A 23,358-nucleotide genomic window follows, 5' to 3' on the forward strand; every position below is an offset into this window, starting at 1 on the left:
ATAGAAACAGTCCTCCATTGTCGGTAGGATAGCAAGCTGGTACAACCACTCTAGAAATCAGTCTGGCAGTTCCTCAGAAAATTGGACATAGTACTACCTAAGGACCCAGCTACACCACTCCTGAGCATATACCCAAAATATGATCCAATAAATAACAAGGACAAATGCTCCACTATGTTCACTGGAGCCTTATTTATAATAGCCAGAAGCTGGAAAGAACCCAGATGTCCTTAAACAGAGAAATGGATACAGAAAATGTGGTGCGATGGAGTACTACTCAGGTATTAAGAACAATGACTATGTGAAATTCTTAGGCAAATACCATTCTGAGTGAGGTAACCCAGTCACAAAAGAACACACTTGGCATACACTCACAGATAAATGGATATTAGCCCAAAAACTTGGAATACCTAAGGGAAAATTCACAGATCATATGAATCTCAAGAAGAAGGAAGACAAAATTGTGGATGATTCATCCCTTCTTAGAAGGAAGAACAAAAAAATCATGGGAGGAAATACAGGGACAAAGAGTGGAGCAGGGGATGAAGGGGCATTCAGAGCTTGCCCCACCTGGTGATGATCCATCTCATACGCAGACACGAAATACAGTCACTATTGCTGGTACCAAGAAGTTCAGCAACCTGATATGGTTGTCTCCTGAGAGGCCCTGCCAGAGCCCTACTAATAAAGATGAGGATGGTTGCATCTAACCATTGTACTGAACATGGGGACTCCAATGGAGAAATTAGAGAAAATTGAAGGATCTGAAGGGGTTTGTAACACCCTAGGAAGAACAATAATATGAACCAATCAGATATCACCAGAACTCCCAGGGACTAAACCACCAACCAATGAGGACAGATGGAGTGACCCATGACTCCAGCCACATATGTATCAGAGGATTGCATTGTCTAGCATCAATAGGAGGAAAAGCCCTTGGTCCTCTGAAGGCTTGTTTCCTCAATGTAGGGGAATGCCAGGACATTGAAGTGGGAATGGGAGCATCCTCATAGAAGCAGGGGCAGCAGGAAGGCATATGGGAGAGGCAAGAAAGGGGATAACACTTGAAATGTAAGTACATAAAATATCTAAGAAAAAAAGTTTACAGCCACTCTGCAAATCAATCTGGCAGTCTCTCAATAAATTTGAAATAGTACAGCATGAGGACACAGCTATACCACTCCTGGGCATATATCCAACCTATAACAAGGATACATGCTCCACTATGTTCATAGCAGCCTTATTTATAATAGCCAGAGGCTGAAAACAACCCAGATGTCCCTCAACAGAGGAATAGATTCAGAAATTGTGTTACATTTACACAATGGAGTACTATACATCTATTAAAAACAATGACCTTCTGAAATTCTTAGGCAAATGGTTGGAACTAGAAAATATCCTGAGTGAAGTTACCAAGTCACAAAACAACAAAAATGGTATGTACTCACTGATAAGTGGATATTAGGAAAAAAGCTTCAAATACCCATGAAACATTTCACAGACCACATTAAGTTCAAGAGGAATGAACATATGGATGCTTCAGTACTACTTAGATGGGAACACAATAATCAAGGGAGATAGAGAGTCAGAGGGACTTGATAGAAAGTGAGGAGGGGGAAGAGAAAAATGGGTCAGGATCAGGTGTGGGAGAAGATGGGAGAACTATACAGGGGGTCAGGAAATTGAACAGAGGTGTGTAGCAATGGGGGATTGGAAACTGGGAGTAGATGCAAGACTTGCGAGATGCCAGGAAAGCAAGAGGTTCTCAGGCCCCAGTGAGGACAACATTAGCTGAAATACCCAACAAAGGGGGGGGATGCTGTGGAGACTATATTCAGAGGTTAGGCATGGCCCCATGTTGAGATATGGGGCCACCCACCAACCTCAAAATTATTAATCCAGAATTACTTCTGTTTAAGAGAAATACAGGGACTAAGAGTAGAGCAGAGACTGAAGGGAAATTCATCTAGAGGCCGCCCCACACAGGGATCCAACCCATATGTAGACATCAAACCCAGACATCATTGTTGATGCTTAGAAGTGCTCCCTGACAGGAGCATCACACAGCTGTCTTCTGAGAGGAATTATAACCAATACAGTTGCAGATGCTTACAGCCAACCACCGGACTGAACATGGGAATCCCAGTGGAGGAGTTAGGGGGAAGACTGAAGTAGCTGAAGGGGTATGTAACCCTATAGGAAGAACAACAGTGTCAACCATCCGGACTCCCCAGAGCTCCCAGGAACTAAACCACCAACCAAAGAATATACATATAGGGACCTAGGACTCCAGCTGCATATGTGGTAGAGGATGGCCTTATTTGGTATCAATCAGAGGGAAAGTCTTTGGCCCAGTGAAGGCTCAATGACCCAAAGTAGGCGAATGCTACTGCAGTGAGGTGGGAACCAAGATTGATGGATGGGCGAGCACCCTCATCGAAGAATGGAGGAGGGGGGATAGGTTAGGGCAGTTGTGGAGGGGAAACAGGGAAAGAGGATAACATTTGAAACATAAATAAATAAAATAATCAATAAAAAATTTAAAACAGATGTTACTTTCCCAATGTGTGCTGCCACGGCTAAAACATAAGAAGGTGACCCACACCCGCGGATCCCGGCCCGCAGCAGCTCTCTGCTCCCAGACCCGGTGAGAGAGAGACCCAACCGCCTGGTCAGGTGGGCACTCCTGAGGCTGCAGAGCGGAAGAGACCACCAACACTGCTCACCCCTGCCCACATCCCTGGCCCAAGAAGAAACTGTATAAGGCCCCTGGGCTCCCGTGGGGGAGGGCCCAGGAGCGGCAGGACCCCTGCACCTGAGACACCGCCGGACCCTGAAGGAAACAGACCGGATAAACAGTTCTCTGCACCCAAATCCCGTGGGAGGGAGAGCTAAACCTTCAGAGAGGCAGACAGGCCTGGGAAACCAGAAGAGACTGCTCCCTGCACACACATCTCGGACGCCAGAGGAAAAAGCCAAAGACCTTCTGGAACCCTGGTGCACTGAAGCTCCCGGAAGGGGCGGCACAGGTCTTCCTGGTTGCTGCCGCTGCAGAGAGCCCCTGGACAGCACCCCACGAGCAAACCTGAGCCTCGGGACCACAGGTAAGACCAAATTTTCTGCTGCAAGAAAGCTGCCTGGTGAACTCAAGACACAGGCCCACAGGAACAGCTGAAGACCTGTAGAGAGGAAAAACTACACGCCCGAAAGCAGAACACTCTGTCCCCATAACTGACTGAAAGAGAGGAAAACAGGTCTACAGCACTCCTGACACACAGGCTTATAGGACAGTCTAGCCACTGTCAGAAATAGCAGAACAAAGTAACACTAGAGATAAACTGATGGCGAGAGGCAAGCGCAGGAACCCAAGCAACAGAAACCAAGACTACATGCCATCATCGGAGCCCAATTCTCCCACCAAAACAAACATGGAATATCCAAACACACCAGAAAAGCAAGATCTAGTTTCAAAATCATATTTGATCATGATGCTGGAGGACTTCAGGAAAGACCTGAACACACTTAGGGAAGCACAGGAAAACATTAATAAACAAGTAAAAGCCTACAGAGAGGAATCGCAAAAATCCCTGAAAGAATTCCAGGAAAACACAATCAAACAGTTGAAGGAATTAAAAATGGAAATAGAAGCAATCAAGAAAGAACACATGGAAACAACCCTGGATATAGAAAACCAAAAGAAGAGACAAGGAGCTGTAGATACAAGCTTCACCAACAGAATACAAGAGATGGAAGAGAGAATCTCAGGAGCAGAAGATTCCATAGAAATCATTGACTCAACTGTCAAAGATAATGTAAAGCGGAAAAAGCTACTGGTCCAAAACATACAGGAAATCCAGGACTCAATGAGAAGATCAAACCTAAGGATAATAGGTATAGAAGAGAGTGAAGACTCCCAGCTCAAAGGACCAGTAAATATCTTCAACAAAATCATAGAAGAAAACTTCCCTAACCTAAAAAAAGAGATACCCATAGACATACAGGAAGCCTACAGAACTCCAAATAGATTGGACCAGAAAAGAAACACCTCCCGTCACATAATTGTCAAAACACCAAACGCACAAAATAAAGAAAGAATATTAAAAGCAGTAAGGGAAAAAGGTCAAGTAACATATAAAGGGAGACCTATCAGAATCACACCAGACTTCTCGCCAGAAACTATGAAGGCCAGAAGATCCTGGACTGATGTTATACAGACCCTAAGAGAACACAAATGCCAGCCCAGATTACTGTATCCAGCAAAACTCTCAATTAACATTGATGGAGAAACCAAGATATTCCATGACAAAACCAAATTTACACAATATCTTTCTACAAATCCAGCACTACAAAGGATAATAAATGGTAAAGCCCAACATAAGGAGGCAAGCTATACCCTAGAAGAAGCAAGAAACTAATCGTCTTGGCAACAAAACAAAGAGAATGAAAGCACACAAACATAACCTCACATCAAATATGAATATAACGGGAAGCAATAATCACTATTCCTTAATATCTCTCAATATCAATGGCCTCAACTCCCCAATAAAAAGACATAGATTAACAAACTGGATACGCAACGAGGACCCTGCATTCTGCTGCCTACAGGAAACACACCTCAGAGACAAAGACAGACACTACCTCAGAGTGAAAGGCTGGAAAACAACTTTCCAAGCAAATGGTCAGAAGAAGCATGCTGGAGTAGCCATTCTAATATCAAATAAAATCAATTTCCAAGTAAAAGTCATCAAAAAAGATAAGGAAGGACACTTCATATTCATCAAAGGAAAAATCAACCAAGATGAACTCTCAATCCTAAATATCTATGCCCCAAATACAAGGGCACCTACATATGTAAAAGAAACCTTACTAAAGCTCAAAACACACATTGCACCTCACACAATAATAGTGGGAGATTTCAACACCCCACTCTCATCAATGGACAGATCATGGAAACAGAAATTAAACAGTGATGTAGACAGACTAAGAGAAGTCATGAGCCAAATGGACTTAACGGATATTTATAGAACATTCTATCCTAAAGCAAAAGGATATACCTTCTTCTCAGCTCCTCATGGTACTTTCTCCAAAATTGACCATATAATTGGTCAAAAAACGGGCCTCAACAGGTACAGAAAGATAGAAATAATCCCATGCGTGCTATCGGACCACCACGGCCTAAAACTGGTCTTCAATAACAATAAGGGAAGAATGCCCACATATACGTGGAAATTGAACAATGCTCTACTCAATGATAACCTGGTCAAGGAAGAAATAAAGAAAGAAATTAAAAACTTTTTAGAATTTAATGAAAATGAAGATACAACATACTCAAACTTATGGGACACAATGAAAGCTGTGCTAAGAGGAAAACTCATAGCGCTGAGTGCCTGCAGAAAGAAACAGGAAAGAGCATATGTCAGCAGCTTGACAGCACACCTAAAAGCTCTAGAACAAAAAGAAGCAAATACACCCAGGAGGAGTAGAAGGCAGGAAATAATCAAACTCAGAGCTGAAATCAACCAAGTAGAAACAAAAAGGACCATAGAAAGAATCAACAGAACCAAAAGTTGGTTCTTTGAGAAAATCAACAAGATAGATAAACCCTTAGCCAGACTAACGAGAGGACACAGAGAGTGTGTCCAAATTAACAAAATCAGAAATGAAAAGGGAGACATAATTACAGATTCGGAGGAAATTCAAAAAATCATCAGATCTTACTATAAAAACCTATATTCAACAAAATTTGAAAATCTTCAGGAAATGGACAATTTCCTAGACAGATACCAGGTATCGAAGTTAAATCAGGAACAGATAAACCAGTTAAACAACCCCATAACTCCTAAGGAAATAGAAGCAGTCATTAAAGGTCTCCCAACCTAAAAGAGCCCAGGTCCAGACGGGTTTAGTGCAGAATTCTATCAAACCTTCATAGAAGACCTCATACCAATATTATCCAAACTATTCCACAAAATTGAAACAGATGGAGCCCTACTGAATTCCTTCTATGAAGCCACAATTGCTCCTATACCTAAACCACACAAAGACACAACAAAGAAAGAGAACTTCAGACCAATTTCCCTTATGAATATCGACGCAAAAATACTCAATAAAATTCTGGCAAACCGAATTCAAGAGCACATCAAAACAATCATCCACCATGATCAAGTAGGCTTCATCCCAGGCATGCAGGGATGGTTTAATATACGGAAAACCATCAACGTGATCCATTATATAAACAAACTGAAAGAAAAGAACCACATGATCATTTCATTAGATGCTGAGAAAGCATTTGACAAAATTCAACACCCCTTCATGATAAAAGTCCTGGAAAGAATAGGAATTCAAGGCCCATACCTAAACATAGTAAAAGCCATATACAGCAAACCAGTTGCTAACATTAAACTAAATGGAGAGAAACTTGAAGCAATCCCACTAAAATCAGGGACTAGACAAGGCTGCCCACTCTCTCCCTACTTATTCAATATAGTTCTTGAAGTTCTAGCCAGAGCAATCAGACAACAAAAGGAGATCAAAGGGATACAGATCGGAAAAGAAGAGGTCAAAATATCACTATTTGCAGATGACATGATAGTATATTTAAGTGATCCCAAAAGTTGCACCAGAGAACTACTAAAGCTGATAAACAACTTCAGCAAAGTGGCTGGGTATAAAATTAACTCAAATAAATCAGTTGCCTTCCTCTATACAAAAGAGAAACAAGCCGAGAAAGAAATTAGGGAAACGACACCCTTCATAATAGACCCAAATAATATAAAGTACCTCGGTGTGACTTTAACCAAGCAAGTAAAAGATCTGTACAATAAGAACTTCAAGACACTGAGGAAAGAAATTGAAGAAGACCTCAGAAGATGGAAAGATCTCCCATGCTCATGGATTGGCAGGATTAATATGGTAAAAATGGCCATCTTACCAAAAGCAATCTACAGATTCAATGCAATCCCCATCAAAATACCAATCCAATTCTTCAAAGAGTTAGACAGAACAATTTGCAAATTCATCTGGAATAACAAAAAACCCAGGATAGCTAAAGCTATCCTCAACAATAAAAGGACTTCAGGGGGAATCACTATCCCTGAACTCAAGCAGTATTACAGAGCAATAGTGATAAAAACTGCATGGTATTGGTACAGAGACAGACAGATAGACCAATGGAATAGAATTGAAGACCCAGAAATGAACCCACACACCTATGGTCACTTGATTTTTGACAAAGGAGCCAAAACCATCCAATGGAAAAAAGATAGTATTTTCAGCAAATGGTGCTGGTTCAACTGGAGGGCAACATGTAGAAGAATGCAGATCGATCCATCCTTATCACCCTGTACAAAGCTTAAGTCCAAGTGGATTAAGGACCTCCACATCAAACCAGACACACTCAAACTAATAGAAGAAAAACTAGGGAAGCATCTGGAACACATGGGCACTGGAAAAAATTTCCTGAACAAAACACCAATGGCTTATGCTCTAAGATCAAGAATCGACAAATGGGATCTCATAAAACTGCAAAGCTTCTGTAAGGCAAAGGACACTGTGGTTAGGACAAAACGGCAACCAACAGATTGGGAAAAGATCTTTACCAATCCTACAACAGATAGAGGCCTTATTTCCAAAATATACAAAGAACTCAAGAAGTTAGACCGCAGGGAAACAAATAACCCTATTAAAAAATGGGGTTCAGAGCTAAACAAAGAATTCACAGCTGAGGAATGCCGAATGGCTGAGAAACACCTAAAGAAATGTTCAACATCTTTAGTCATAAGGGAAATGCAAATCAAAACAACCCTGAGATTTGACCTCACACCAGTGCGATTGGCTAAGATCAAAAACTCAGGTGACAGCAGATGCTGGCGAGGATGTGGAGGAAGAGGAACACTCCTCCATTGTTGGTGGGATTGCAGACTGGTAAAACCATTCTGGAAATCAGTCTGGAGGTTCCTCAGAAAATTGGACATTGAACTGCCTGATGATCCAGCTATACCTCTCTTGGGCATATACCCAAAAGATGCCTCAACATATAAAAGAGACACGTGCTCCACTATGTTCATCGCAGCCTTATTTATAATAGCCAGAAGCTGGAAAGAACCCAGATGCCCTTCAACAGAGGAATGGATACAGAAAATGTGGTACATCTACACAATGGAATATTACTCAGCTATCAAAAACAACGAGTTTATGAAATTCGTAGGCAAATGGTTGGAACTGGAAAATATCATCCTGAGTGAGCTAACCCAATCACAGAAAGACATACATGGTATGCACTGATTGATAAGTGGCTATTAGCCCAAATGCTTGAATTACCCTAGATCCCTAGAACAAACGAAACTCAAGACGGATGATCAAAATGTGAATGCTTCACTCCTTCTTTAAATGAGGAAAAAGAATACCCTTGGCAGGGAAGGGAGAGGCAAAGATTAAAACAGAGACTGAAGGAACACCCATTCAGAGCCTGCCCCACATGTGGCCCATACATATACAGCCACCCAATTAGACAAGATGGATGAAGCAAAGAAGTGCAGACCGACAGGAGCCGGATGTAGATCGCTCCTGAGAGACACAGCCAGAATACAGCAAATATAGAGGCGAATGCCAGCAGCAAACCACTGAACTGAGAATAGGTCCCCTATTGAAGGAATCAGAGAAAGAACTGGAAGAGCTTGAAGGGGCTCGAGACCCCAAAAGTACAACAATGCCAAGCAACCAGAGCTTCCAGGGACTAAGCCACTACCTAAAGACTATACATGGACTGACCCTGGACTCTGACCCCATAGGTAGCAATGAATATCCTAGTAAGAGCACCAGTGGAAGGGGAAGCCCTGGGTCCTGCTAAGACTGAACCCACAGTGAACTAGTCTATTGGGGGAGGGCGGCAATGGGGGGAGTGTTGGGAGGGGAACACCCATAAGGAAGGGGAGGGGGGAGGGGGATGTTTGCCCGGAAACCGGGAAAGGGAATAACACTCGAAATGTATATAAGAAATACTCAAGTTAATAAAAAAAAAAAAAACATAAGAAGGTGAATGCTATATGCCTTCATTTGGATACGTTCTAGAGCACTTTACATGTTCCTTACTGCACTTGAAAACCAAAACTCAACTCTTATTGCTTTGGACTGCTCCTAATTTAGAAATCCATACAGCTGCATGAAACCCTTTCAGACAATACAGTGTGAAGGGGATTATAAATTGGGCTATGAAGTGACTAGAAAACTTAGAAAACAGAGGATTTATTAATTAAGCTATATGGATTTTGTCAACTTGGTGAGATCAAGTGACATTTGGGGAAAAGGTACATCAATATAGGGACTGCCACCATCAGACTATTTCTAGGCATGTTTTAGGGGCATCTTCTTAACTGTGAACTAATCTGAGAGGGTCTCTTTTATTCTTGGTGGTTCCAACACTGGGTTGGTGGTTCCCTATGGGTGTGGTTCTAGGTTTTGTAAAGATGGTATCTGAGTAAATCTGGAATAACAAGTCCATAAGCAACACGGTTATATGCTTTCTGCTGAAGTCCAGCCTCCAAGTTCCTGTCTTGGTTTTCTTCCATGTAGAGTGTAAGACTGTAGAGTGTAAGACAAACAAGCCCTTTCCTTCCTAAGTTGCATCTGATTGGTATTTTATCACACCAACAAGAGGCAATGTAGGACAGTTCATTTGAAACGCTGCAGTAAGTTTAGTAAATAAAGCTTTTGCAAACAGAGGTTTTGTTAAGCAAGACATGTGTCTATTTCCTTCTGCCTTGTAATGTGTATTGTGTCATTACTCATGCTCTGTGCATCAAGCTTATGTTCCTGTCAGGATGAAATTACTGCATAGAAGAATAGTGATTTGGGTTCCTCCTGCTTAACTTCCTCACCCTTGCTGCTTAGTCTTTCTTAAAGATATCTCAGAGCTATTACAAGAATTTAGAATCATGCTAATGGGGCACTTTGGAGACATTACTCAATACACTGTGTGTACCACAAACAATCAGCAACATACTTAAGGACAGTACTTTGAATCAGGAACACAAGACCAAGATTATTAGCTTATTCCTTGTTACTTTGTTGTTTATAGTATCAAATTATCTAGTCTTTATGCTTCAACATCTTCACTTTAAAATTGAAGTAATGAAATCTTTTCTCATAAGCTTGCTGATCACACGTACATAAATGTTTAATTTGTTACCAAGTACACATCATAGAGCATGCCTATTTTCCAATATTCTTCTTTACCACATTATTTTTGTAGATATTGTAAACACTATTGCAATGAGGTGATTCTCAGTATTGATAGCTTCCTGGGATTCTGGCATGGACTCTGAGCTAGGAATTTTACACCAGTAGTCAATTTTACCAGACTATAAATGGACAGATACAAAGATCCAAGGAACAGTCAAATGCAACTACAGAAAACCATGAATATTTACAAGCATCTTCTATTCAGAAGAAAAATTTTTCTAATATAATCATACTATCAAAGTAAAGCAAAGTATCTTTGAGTACATTTCTCTCCACCAATCTAAAACAAACAAACAAACTAACTAAACCAAAAAAAAAAACAGTGAATGTGTAAATGGTTGTTTTTCATAGAGAAAAAAATATATTTTCTCCCAAACAGATCCCAATACCATACTAAGAGGTCAGCAATAATGGAAATGGAGTAGGTGAAAAATGTTAAGACTACATCAGTTAGAAGAGCAGATACAGAGAGCTCAATTTAGGATACACTGAGTGTGAAAAGTCTCACGAATCCTTAAAATGAGGAGACTGAATCAACAATTTCTAAAATGAGTCTAGAATATGAATTACACGGAAATGTACCCTGGGGATATAAACACATGGTACTCTAAGCCATGAAATCATATGTCCAGGCAGTGAACATACACTCAACACAATGAAGGACTACTCTGCTTGAAGCTTTACAACTTCCAACAGGTCTCAGCTTATCTCTGCATAAATGTGTGACTACAGATAATAACAATGACCTATGATAATCAGTAACTATTTAAGGCATCATCTCACATGTGAATAAAATATAGGAAGAGTGAGGTTGTATAGTGATTATGCAGTGTAAAAAATGTAATAAAGTCAAGTCAACACATGTTTGTTACCTGAGTAACAAGTGGGAGAGAATACAGGAGAAAGACAACGAGGATCTCTCACAAAAACCACCAAGGGATCAATATTTCTGCATATACAAATGACACTATGAAGACATTCTTACATAACTTAAGTAAATGTGACCTTTAAAAGCCAGAAAATGGACGGCTGAAAGACAAATGTTCTTATAAATATTCAAGATTCTTAAAACAACGGAGTACAAAGAAAATGACCAGTAAGAGTTCAGTATTTTCACTAAAACTATTTTAGCATTTTTGTCACTAACGGAAGTAAAAAAAATCACTTTATTCAATTTCAGAACAAATGGTGCAGACAAAATCATATCCAATGATTGTCTAGTTGAATTTTATACAATATTTACTGAACATCTGTTAAATCCTCATGTTCAAACTTTTTATTTTCCTTTTATTATTAGCTTCAATATTCTGCTATAAAATATTCCATATGTGAGTAAAATATAAAAACCTTCAGATAAAAACCATTTTACATTTATATTGGAGCTTTTATGATTTACTCATTTAAAAATATTTCCCCAACTTTACAAATAAAGTCATTTCATGCAAAGTTGTGTTTCTGTTTTTGTAAAGGCATAATAGATTTTCATCAGGAAATGATTAGAGACTATAAAATATGAGTAATATATTGTGTTTAATGTAACAGGAACCTAAGTATATTTAACAAATGTGTCACTTCTTTGAGTAATGTATTCTGAGTAAATTATAGGCAATAATTTTCTTCAAAGTTGATATTAGCTTTACACTAATGAGTTTGAAAATAAAAATTAATATAAAATTCAAAACCTGAAAACACTCACGGGGGGGGAGGGGGCACACTGGAGAGATGGCTCAGTGATTAAGAGCACTGACTGCTCTTCCAGAGGTCCTGAGTTCAATTCCCAGCAACCACATCATGGCCCACAACCATCTATAAAGGGATCTGATGCCCTCTTCTGATATATCTGAGGACAGCTACAGTGAACTTATATACCTAAAATGAATTCATAATTCTTTAAGAAAAAGAAAACACTGGGATACTATTCTCATCTCAAATAGTATCACGTTTGCTATATTTTTTATACTCATAGGACTGGATCTTAAACAATCTGCTCAGTACCGACCCTGAAAGAACCAAGGAATTCTGTAACAACTCTAAATACCTATTGTTTCAGGGCACCTGAAACCATCCCTATTCCCCTCATAACAAATTATTTCTCTCCTTGTTGGGAGCACAAAGGTCCTTGAATTCATAGATAACCATTAGGAAAACCAGGAATGCTAAACACTCTGGGTCGTGTCTTTAAAAGGAGAAGATATATAATCAGTTTTCTGTCCCCCGGCTCCCCCAAAGCTTTGGAATGAAAATGTTGGATAGCCTGGATGTCTGTGCTATGTTTTGGGCCATGCCATATCTGGCTGCAACAGCTCACACAAACAGGACCTAGAGGTAGTTAATAGCCCAGGCGATCTGTATGCCATCTGTATATCCCAGATCATTCCAGATCCCCCGCTGCCCTTAAAATGGCACATGGAGCCTATCCATAGAGCCCATCTCAGAAAAGAATTACATTTTTAATCCAATTATTCCTGGTTGTACATGAAAGTTGTATTTCACCAAGAAATATTTCTACAGGTTATACTGTACTTATTTTTTTTCTTTTCAGAAGCATTTTATTCTACATTGATTTCTTTTTCTTTTACTTTTTAAAATTTTACTTTTCTTGGACATTTTATGAATTTACATTTCATATGTTATCCCTTTTCCCACTTCTCCCATATCCCTTCCCTATTCTGTTCACAAAATTTCCCCAGTGCCCCTGTCTTCAAAGCTCTTCCCTACTTCTTCCATTAGTTTGAGGGTATCTTGTTTTAAATGGAGGTCCTTGACCAATTTTTACTTTAGCTTTATATAAGGCAATAAGAATGGATTTGCATTCTTCTACATGTTGACCTCCAGTTGTACCAGCGCCATTTGTTGAAAATGTTATCTTTTTTTTTCCAGTGGAGGGTTTTGGGCTCCTTTGTCAAAGATCAAGTGACCATAAATGTGTGTGGATTCATTTCTGGGTGTTCAATTCTACCTGCCTGTCTCTGTACCAGTATCATACAGTTTTTATCATGATTGCTCTGTAGTACAGGTTGAGGTCAGGGATGGTGATTCCTCCAGAAGTTCTTTTGTTGTTGAGCATACTTTACACTCTCCTGGGGTTTTCATTGTTCCAAATGAATTGGCAAATTACTCTTTTTACCTCTACGAAGAATTGAGTTCGAGTTTTGAAGGGGACTGCACTGAATCTGTAAATTGCTTTTAGAAAGATGGCCATTTTTTCCAATATTAATCATGCCAATCCATGAGCGTGGGAGACCTATCCATCTTCTAAGATCTTCAATTTCTTTCCTCAGAGACTTGAACTTTTTATCATATAGATCTTTCACTTGCTTGGTTAGAATCACACCAAGGTATTTTATATTATTTGTGGCTATTGTTTCTCTAACTTATTCTCAGCCTGCTTATCATTTGAGTAGAAGAAGGCTACTGACTTGTTTTAGTTAATATATCCATTCACTTTGCTGAGGTTGTTTATCAGCTGTAGGAGTTTGTATTGTATTTAAATATGCCTAAAACAAACTGCATGATATCAGACTTACTTTAAAAGCTTGAACAACAATAGCTACTGAGTTCCTGAGTAGGGTTGAAATCTACTTCCTTCCTGCCTCATATGGATTATTATTCTCTTAGCCCTAGTGCTTGCAAAGACTCCTGCCCCTACTCACAGACTTCTTTGAATGGGCAATATTTTTCATGGTTCCAAAATTAAGCCTTTAAAATATATCTTTATCATATTACTCCTATAGTAGCTTTCTTTGCTGATGGAAAGAAGAAAAACTTAAATACATTCACAGCAACAAATGTACAATCTCTCTTAATCCTTCCAATATACCTTCTTAACTATAGTTTCCTTTACCAAGAGACAATGCCTGTGATTGATGGTGTAATATCACTACTGTCAGTAGCAATTATTATTTAACTCAAACATGAAGTAAATTGTATTCTTACTTAGCTCTCATCTACTGCATATTTTCATCATCCCTAAAGACTCTTAAGCATATTTTTCATCCTCTGTTGACTCCTTTCATAAGATTCCAGTTTAATGAAATGAATGAGGCATCTGATGTACTAGAAAAAAAAGGAATTATTTTTATCTCAAAGTCCTAGAGGTTGAGTGGGAGGTTAAGTTCCTTCTTCACTTCACATCATCAGTGAAGATAACACTTCCTGAAAGTCTTGCTCAACAGAACAAAGCTCACTTCTGCTAAACAGGAAAGGAAAGAGGAGAGTGGATTTCCCAATCTTCATGAGGTGCAGTCCTTCAGTGAACTAAGAACATTCAGGTAATCCAGGCCTCCTAAACACTTTGACATCTCCCAGTAGGGTCACCCTGGCGAACAAGCCTCTAATAGAGTGACTGAATATACCACTTCTACAGATCACAACATTCCACCACCACTTTGAGTTTTTATTACATATTTTTTATTTACATTTCAAATGTTATCTCCTTTCCTGGTTTCCCATCCATAAAGCACCTATCCTATTCCCCCTCCTACTTCTATGAAGTTGCTTCCCCACCCAGCAACCCACCCCTTCCTGCCTACCTGCTTGACATCCCCCTGCACTGGGGACTCAAGCCTTGGCAGGATCAAGGTCTTCTCCTCCCATTGGTACCCAACAAGGTCATCCTCTGCAATACATGAAGCTGGAGCCATGAGTCTGTCCGTGTGTACTCTTTGGATGGTGGTTTAGTCCCTAGGAGATCTGGTTGGTTCATATTGTTGTTCTAATGGAGTTGCAAACCTTTTCAGCTCCTTCAATCCTTTCTCTAAATTCTCCAGTGGGTACACCATTCCTAGTTCAAGGGTTGGCTGCCAACATTAACCTCTGTATTTGACATGCTGTGGCAGAGCCTCTAAGGAGGCAGCTATATCAGGCTCCTGTAGGTTGCACTTCATGGCATCAACCATATTGTCTTAGTTTGGTAGCCATCTGTGTGTGTGTGTGTGTGTGTGTGTGTGTGTGTGTGTGTGTGTGTGTGTGTATGTGTATGTATGTATGTATGTATGTATATGGGCTGGATCTCTAGTTGGGGCAGGCTCTGAATGGCCATCCCTTCAGTTTCTGCTACAAACACTGTCTCCATATCTCCTCCTATGAATATTTTTGTTCCCCCTTCTAAGAAAGACTGAAGCATCCGTACTCTGGTCATCCTTCTTGAGCTTCATGTGGTTTGTGGATCATATCTTGGGTAATCTGAGCTATTGGGCTAATATCCACTTATCAGTGAGTGCATATCATGTGTGTTTGGGTTACCTCATTCAGGATGATATTTTCTAGTTCCATCCATTTGCCTATGAATTTCATAAAGTCATTGTTTTTGATAGCTGAGCAGTATTCCAATGTGTAGATGTACCACGTCTTCTGTATCCATTCCTCTGGCGAAGGACATCTAGGTTCTTTCCAGTTTCTGGCTATTATAAATAAGGCTGCTATGAACAGAATGAAGGATGTGTCCTTGTTATATGTTGGAGCATCATTTGGGTATATGCCCAGAAGAGATATAGCTGGGTCCTCAGGTAGTGAAATGTCCAGCTTCCTGAGGAACCTCCAGACTGATTTTCAGAGTGGTTGTACCAGCTTGCAATCCCACTAACAATGGAGGACTGTTCCTCTTTCTCCTGATCCTTGCCAGCATCTGTTGTCATCTGAGTTTTTGATCTTAGCTATTCTGACTAGTGTGAGGTGGAATCTCAGGGTTGTTTTATTTGCACTTCCCTGATGACTAAGGATGTTGAACATTTCTTTAGGTGTTTCTCAGCCATTCAAAATTCCTCAGCTGAGTTTTCTTTTTGTTTATTTCTGTATCCCATTTTTAATAGGGTTATTTGATTTTCTGGAGTCTAACTTCATGAGTTCTTTATATATATTGGATATTAGCCCTCTCTCATTGTGGATTTGGTTAAGAGTTTTTCCCAATGTGTTGGTGTTGGTTGTGGTTTTGTCCTAATAACAGTGTCTTTTGCCTAACAGAAGCTTTGCTGTTTTATGAGTTCCCGTTTGTCAATTCTTAATTTTAGAGCATAAGCCACTGATGTTCTCTTCAGGAAATTTTTCCTAGTGCTCATTTGTTCGAGCCTCTTTAATAAGGTTTGTATGCTTTTGTCTCATGTTCTTATAAAACGCATCTATTTTAGTCACTATACTTCACTTTGAGTTCCAAAGAGGTTGACAGATAATAGATATTTTTGGTTTTTGGTTTGTTTGTTTGCTTGGTTATTGCTTTAAAAAATGCTGCTGTGTTCTGGCTTTTGAAGTATTGTGTAATTTTTAAAGTTAATTTATTTCATATCACATAGCAGTGGCATGGTAAAATAATATTCTAAAACTCTATTTTCCTGTTATGCCTGCAAATATTGCTTCACTGACAAAAACAAGATGCTTCAGCCAAAGTGGATTGGAAGCCCAGGTTATGTTTTCAGTTTAATAGTTCTTTCAATTCAGAATATTAGCATCATTTCTATTTTACAGTGAGTATGTATAATTTGCCAAAAGAATGCAACAGAAAGAATTTAGGTGGGGATTTTAAGCCACACTGTACACCCTGTCTTCTCTTTGTTTATTTGTAACCTGAGGGCAATTTGATATCCTTGGTCTGTGCTAGTGCGGAGGACTATGATTGTATCAGTGGCCCATGCAGCAGTAGAAGGCCATTTGACTTGGCTAGTGCTGACACACGAGATTATGTTAAGTCTATGATCCATGTTCACACTGGCTATAAAAGGCAAAAAGAAACCCTACTTTTGCAATGGTATGGATGACTGCAAACTCACAGTTGAGAAAGAGGAACAGAGAAAGCTGCTGTGACAACCCTGACCCTCACCTCTATACTCCACAAATAACAGCCTAGATAGAAAGGTATAAAAGCACTCCTATAAATTTTTATATGGATGCCTGAAATGTACCTGTCCACAACTGATGGCTTTTGGCAGGGTGTAGATAGGGAAGGAATGAGTTTTCTTTAAGGGGATGGCCACTGGGAGTTTGACCATGCTACAGTGAATTTATGAGCAACATAAATTGAACTTGTTTCCTTTTTATTTTTTCTTTTTCGTGAAGGGGATTGGATAAAGATCACCTGTGTGATAGGTAGACCTGGGAGGACTAGGAGGTAAGTGTGGTTGGGGATCATGATATGAAATTCACAAATAATAAATAAAAATATTAAGAGAAGAATAATAATTAATGATTAATTACATTTATTTTAAAGGTTTAATTAAGCTATGTCACTCATATTAAATATAGTTCTAACATTAAGAAAGATGCAGTGATATGTATCTGTGTGTGTGTGTGTGTGTGTGTGTGTGTGTGTGTGTGCATGACAGAGAGGGAGAGAAAGAGAGAGAGAGAGAAAGAGACAGAGACAGAAAGACACACACAGAGAGATACTTGCACCGAGATACTTTTAATATTTTTCATGATTTTTAAACATTGAGAAAAATGTAAATGTTATTTTTTTTGAAAAAAACATTACTGGATAAATCTTTCCAAAAGATAGTGACATGTTTTTAAAGACACAATTTTACATTGAAATTATATTACTAATAAATCTTTATACATTTTTCACTATAATTAATAATTTAGAGTTTCAGAGTCACATTATTATATTTAAAATGTAAAAGGAAAGGGTTGATTAAAATTCAGCTTTTTACCTCTCTCTGAGAAAGCTTAAGTGTGTTCAGAATAGGAAAAAATAAGAGTACTGAACCTCAATGTAAGAAAAACCAGTAGAACATATCTGAATTACAGGAAACTATGTTAAAGCATAAAGCAAATGAAGATCTCGAGCATACCTTTACAATAAATTTTAACTTACAGTCTCCAAACTCTGAATTTCTAGGACTTTCAATAGAATGGCATGTGCTTCTTTAACTCCCGATTCATTCACTGTATTGTCAATTGATACTAGTAGCAGAGATCACATAAACAGGACGACAGTTGTAGCTTGAACATTCCTATATTTCAGGAAGCATTCCTGTGGAGAGGCTTACATCACATACCTAGCAGTTAGATTTCTGAGTCATAGCACAAATAAAATTTCCTGATTGTGAGATAATGCTGAATTGCTTTCCAAGGTAGTTGAGCAAATTTCCAGTCGAGCAAAAATGGTACAACACTACACAGTTCATTTTGAAGAAATTAAATGTTTCATCCATCATTGGTGTTAAATACTTCAGAAAATAAATGAGGGAGTGAAAGAATCTTTTAATGTTCCCTACAATATTTACTACACATAACTGTCCAACTCTTCTGGTTGAATAGTAAATTTATTTTTCAATCCTATTTACTGCTGCTTTTTCAATTAACATTGATTAAAATTAATATATTTATGGAGTACAGTGTTACATTCTTTCATTTTTGAGATTATAATGTAGTTATTTTATTTTCTTCTTTGTATTTCTCCCTCTAATTCTCCCATATACCCCTCCTTGAAATTACTAGAAGGAAATAGTAAACTTTGCTTTAGTCAAATAATTTTTATAAGGTCCGGAAAGCACAGGCAACATACACAAAAGTAAATACCAGTGATTATATTATCAAGCTAACCAAATGCAACAATGAGATACACACTGTCTCCTGTCAGTTCCATTCAGTGCTCATGCAGTTTTCAGGCCAGGGTGAGATAAATATCAAGGAACAAAAGCAAACACTCTCCAGTGGCCTCATCATAGAGACATTGTTTCAAGGCTACTCTGGGGTCTTATTCTGACCTGAGCACTTTCTATTTCCTGTTTCTTCAGAATGAAAAGCACCTACATAATTGTAAATAACAGAAGAAAAAACGAAAAATGCCATTTGTCTGACAAATATCTAGTTTTCAAATTTTTGTAAGGAAATGAAAGATCTAAATAGCAAATAAATAGGTTACCCAATTAAACACCAAAAATCACAGGAGTAAACATTTCTTAAAAGAAAGAACATGAAACAAGAAATGAATTTATCAAAAAGAGATGTATATCATTATATACCATTCAAATACTAAGGAAGCTTACAGTGAAATGCCATCTCTTTCCAGTTGGAATGACTTTTAAGTTAGCTAAAAAACAATAAACACTGAGAAATATCTGTTTTCTAAAAAGAATATTTATATATGGTTAGCTGAACTGCAATTGTCTACTCTCTCTATGGAAAGTACATGAATATTCCTCAAAAATACTATAAATGGATTTATCCTAGGACCCATCATGGCATGTATCTAAAGGAAATGATGTTTGCATATAAAAGAGAAGTGGCACCACCCTGCATTCTGATGCACTCTCTGCGATAGCTAAGGTATGAAGTCTTCTTGTAAACCCAACGATACTAATTAAATAAATATCTGCCATTTTAATGGAATGGAATTTTATTTATACACAAAACTGAAATTCTCTCATTTGTAGAAAATGGATGGATTCAGAAGGCACTATGCTAAATGAAGTAAGTCAGACGCACAATGACAAAGACCATATGGCCATCATTCATGGACATTGGAGAAAACTGATCTAAGTTCTTCATGTTGCTAGTAGACTCAGAAGAGAAGAGGACTGGGCATACATGAAAGAACCACAGGACAGTTACTTAGAAGTAATAATATTCATGGTTCTATAACACGGTGGGATGAAGAAGATTTGTAATCATTCATATCATATCCAAGAAATAACAAGAAGGCTATTAACACAAAGACAGGACAAGGCCATGTACACACTGATGACCTTGGTTTTACTTGCAAATATTGTTTACCTGTTTTTATATTTCTTACTATGCCTCATAAATGTATATGAATGCTATGCCATGTAAAATGCTTAAAGGGATGAAAATAATAAATAACTTGATTTTATTGTTACACCTTGTAATTTTAAAACATTTATTATAAATTTGAAGTGATGAGAGGGAAAACAAAACTTTATGTTACTATTTTATCCTTTGATGTGTGATTGTGGGGCAAAAGGTAGGTGAGTGTGTGGAAAGTTATTTGAACTCACACCAATGCATTCATAGGTCAGGGGTACATGTCTTCCTCTGTCACTCTCCCAATTCTCGTTTTGAAACATTGTCTATTGCTGAATCTGTGTTAATGCTCATCCTACAGACAGGTTTCTGTGCAAGCCCCTGATATCCTGAATCCCTCTCTTAGCTCTAGTTTTAAAGACCCACCATGTGACTGTGTTTATCTTTTACATTATTACTGAGCCTTCAAACTCAATACTTCTTGTTTCCACAGAAATCATTTGCTCTCTGATCAAGTTATAACACGTTTCCATATTAGAATGTAGACTGTTATTAACAAGATTAAGACTATCCTAAATTCAACAGTAGGACTATCTTAAATTCAAGACTTTAGAAAACATGACAACTGAGATGATGAAGATCCTTCTAAGCACTTGATGGGTGGACATTGTGGATGTGAGGGATACTCTGAACAAGGGATGAACCATGTTCTGGCAGGATGCAGAAGCCAGAACAGGACACCATTAATGTACTCAGAATGTTCCACAAATTAAAACTCATAAAATGTTTGTTTATTCAGCTATTTAACATTTTAATTGTTTATAATTTCATGCACAAGTACACTATATTTACATTATTTTCTTCTCTTCTAGTACTACACACAAAGCTTTCCAATCTACATACCCACCTCCATTGGGCTTTTCGGCCTCTTCTGTATTTGTTTTTATTATAACACTTATCATTTTAAAAACTTGCTGATTGCCAGAAACAGAACCGTCGAAATTGTCACCCTCAAGGAGGTTTTATTTGCCCATACTCTAGTTTGGCTCATCTTCTACAGGAGAGGATATTTGGCTTTCTTTTTTTTTTAAATCTGGAAAAATAGGTCAGGCCAGAGAAATCAAAGAATCCTATAAACAGTTATCCAGTTCTGTATACTACTCAGCTAGTGTGTATTTGGGGTACTTATTTTAATGCAGGCTTTTCCATATAAATTATCAGATGAAATATCCACTTATTTCCTCAAACATACTATAAAAGAAAGAATTCTTGTTATCATAGAGAATTTACTAGCATTGGGAAGTAAAGTGATGAATGGAATGAGTAGACAGACAGAAGTAAACCAAACCTCACTGATTTTATTAATATAGCTCTGTGATACATAGTGAAATCTGAAATGCTGATCCCACAAGTGTTGCTCTGGATACCAGGATGTGAGGGATCAAGAAAAAGGGGAGCAGCACAGACAATCTGACCACAAATGTGGGGAAAAAGAAAATTACAGGATAAAGAGAGAGGAAGGTCAAATAACTGTAAGAAAGTCTGGGAAAGCTTTAAGAAACCATTCTATTACCTATCTGCCCAAACAATGTCATATTATACACAGAATTATATGTTCAAATAAATCTCATCTAGTGTAAATACAGAAACTGCACTGCATATGCTGGCAAGTGAAAGAAGATACAGAACACAAACTCACACCAGATCTAGTAGAAAAATATTTAAGCATGGATAAAGGATAGACAGAAATGAAACATGTGCAAAGCACTTCTTAAAAAAGTTCTGCACATTAGGATTTCCCCATTTATAATATCCAACTATTAATGTGAGTATTTGTATATAAAATGCTTCATTATATAGGAAAGGGAAATATATCAAAAATTTGTTAATGTTTGACTTAGATTTTATTTTTACAGTACAAAATTAGGAGAAAAGCGCATATAAATTTTAATTCACTAAACAGCAGTGAATATATATATATATATATATATATATATATATATATATATATATATATATCAATACATAATGCAGAAATCCAGGGTAAACTGTCATAGACAAATTATTTGACATAACAACAACTTAAATTAAACATTCAGATTCATAATTAGAACAAGATGGATAAAGCACCACTAACAATTACTTCTAACTCACAATGGCACTTTCCATTGTTTGCCTTATTAAGACAGCAATGGACTTGAATTTTATTTGTGTCTAATATGCTAAAATGGTTCTTTATGTGGGAATAACAAATTTTATAATTCACAAGTGTCATTCAGTATGCACTGAATTTATTATATTGTTTTTATTTTGTCAATGGCCTTTTTATTTTTTCAACTAGCAAGATGTTATCAAATATGAATAAACAATTCGTCAAGGAATTCAGAAGATTTCATTTCAAATAAAAGTCTTGGACATCAGGGACAACATGAGATCAAAGTAAGTCAGTTGAAGCATATTGCTTAGCTAGGTGGAGTGTAGCAGGTTGGTAATCATAGAAACTTCATGACTCATGACAGAAGATTAGATGGAATCCAACTTTTTTCCTCAGCTACAGAGTAAGTTCAAATTCAAAGCCAAGATGTGTTGTGTGAGATCTTTGTAATAAAAGTTCATATTCAATGTATGTAGACATATGTATGTATATATGTATACATGTATGTATATATGTATAACTAGATATTTCATTCCTAGCTCATTGCTCTATGCAGTTACTTTGCTTACTCATGAAATGCTACCCTCCCTATTTGGTAAAAATATACATCAATGAAAGGTAATCGAGTAGCAAAATGCTATTTCCTCCTCATAAAATGGTGATACCTGAAAGTACAGATCTTACAATTGCATTCCTGAGAAATTGAAAGAAAGGTAGCTGGCCAGCTATTTAGAACTGGATCTAGTAGAGAAAGACCAACAGAAATTGCTATATTATAAATATGTGTAAAGTCGCCCACATGTTTACTCTCATAACATGGCAACAACAAATAATCAAGGTGCATATAAAGTGTGTAGCTTCCAAGTTCATTGGTCTGTAGGGAATACAGAACAACATTATCAGTTAGTACTAGAAATCGTGTGGTATTTTCAACATTAAAATCAGAGAGAATTTTATATAGAACATTTCCTTTACCAGAATAAAGATGAACTTTAAGGGGAAAAAATCTTGGCTCAGCTCTTTAAAGGTAAATCAGCTGCTAAAAATATTCTCCTTTCCATGAATAATTCGTGAGCGTGCAGAATGGGTTTAAAGAGTAAAAATAGAAATGTAGCTCTCCAGCACCTACCTTTATCTGTTAAATGTTATACACATGCAAACACACACACACACACACACACACACACACACACACATATACATGCACACACACATGCACATACACACACCAACACACATACACACACACACACACACACACAAATGAG

This window comes from Rattus norvegicus, chromosome 4, assembly GCF_021556685.1.
Source record: "Rattus norvegicus strain SHRSP/BbbUtx chromosome 4, alternate assembly SHRSP_T2T, whole genome shotgun sequence".
In the NCBI taxonomy this organism is placed as follows: Eukaryota; Metazoa; Chordata; class Mammalia; order Rodentia; family Muridae; genus Rattus; species Rattus norvegicus.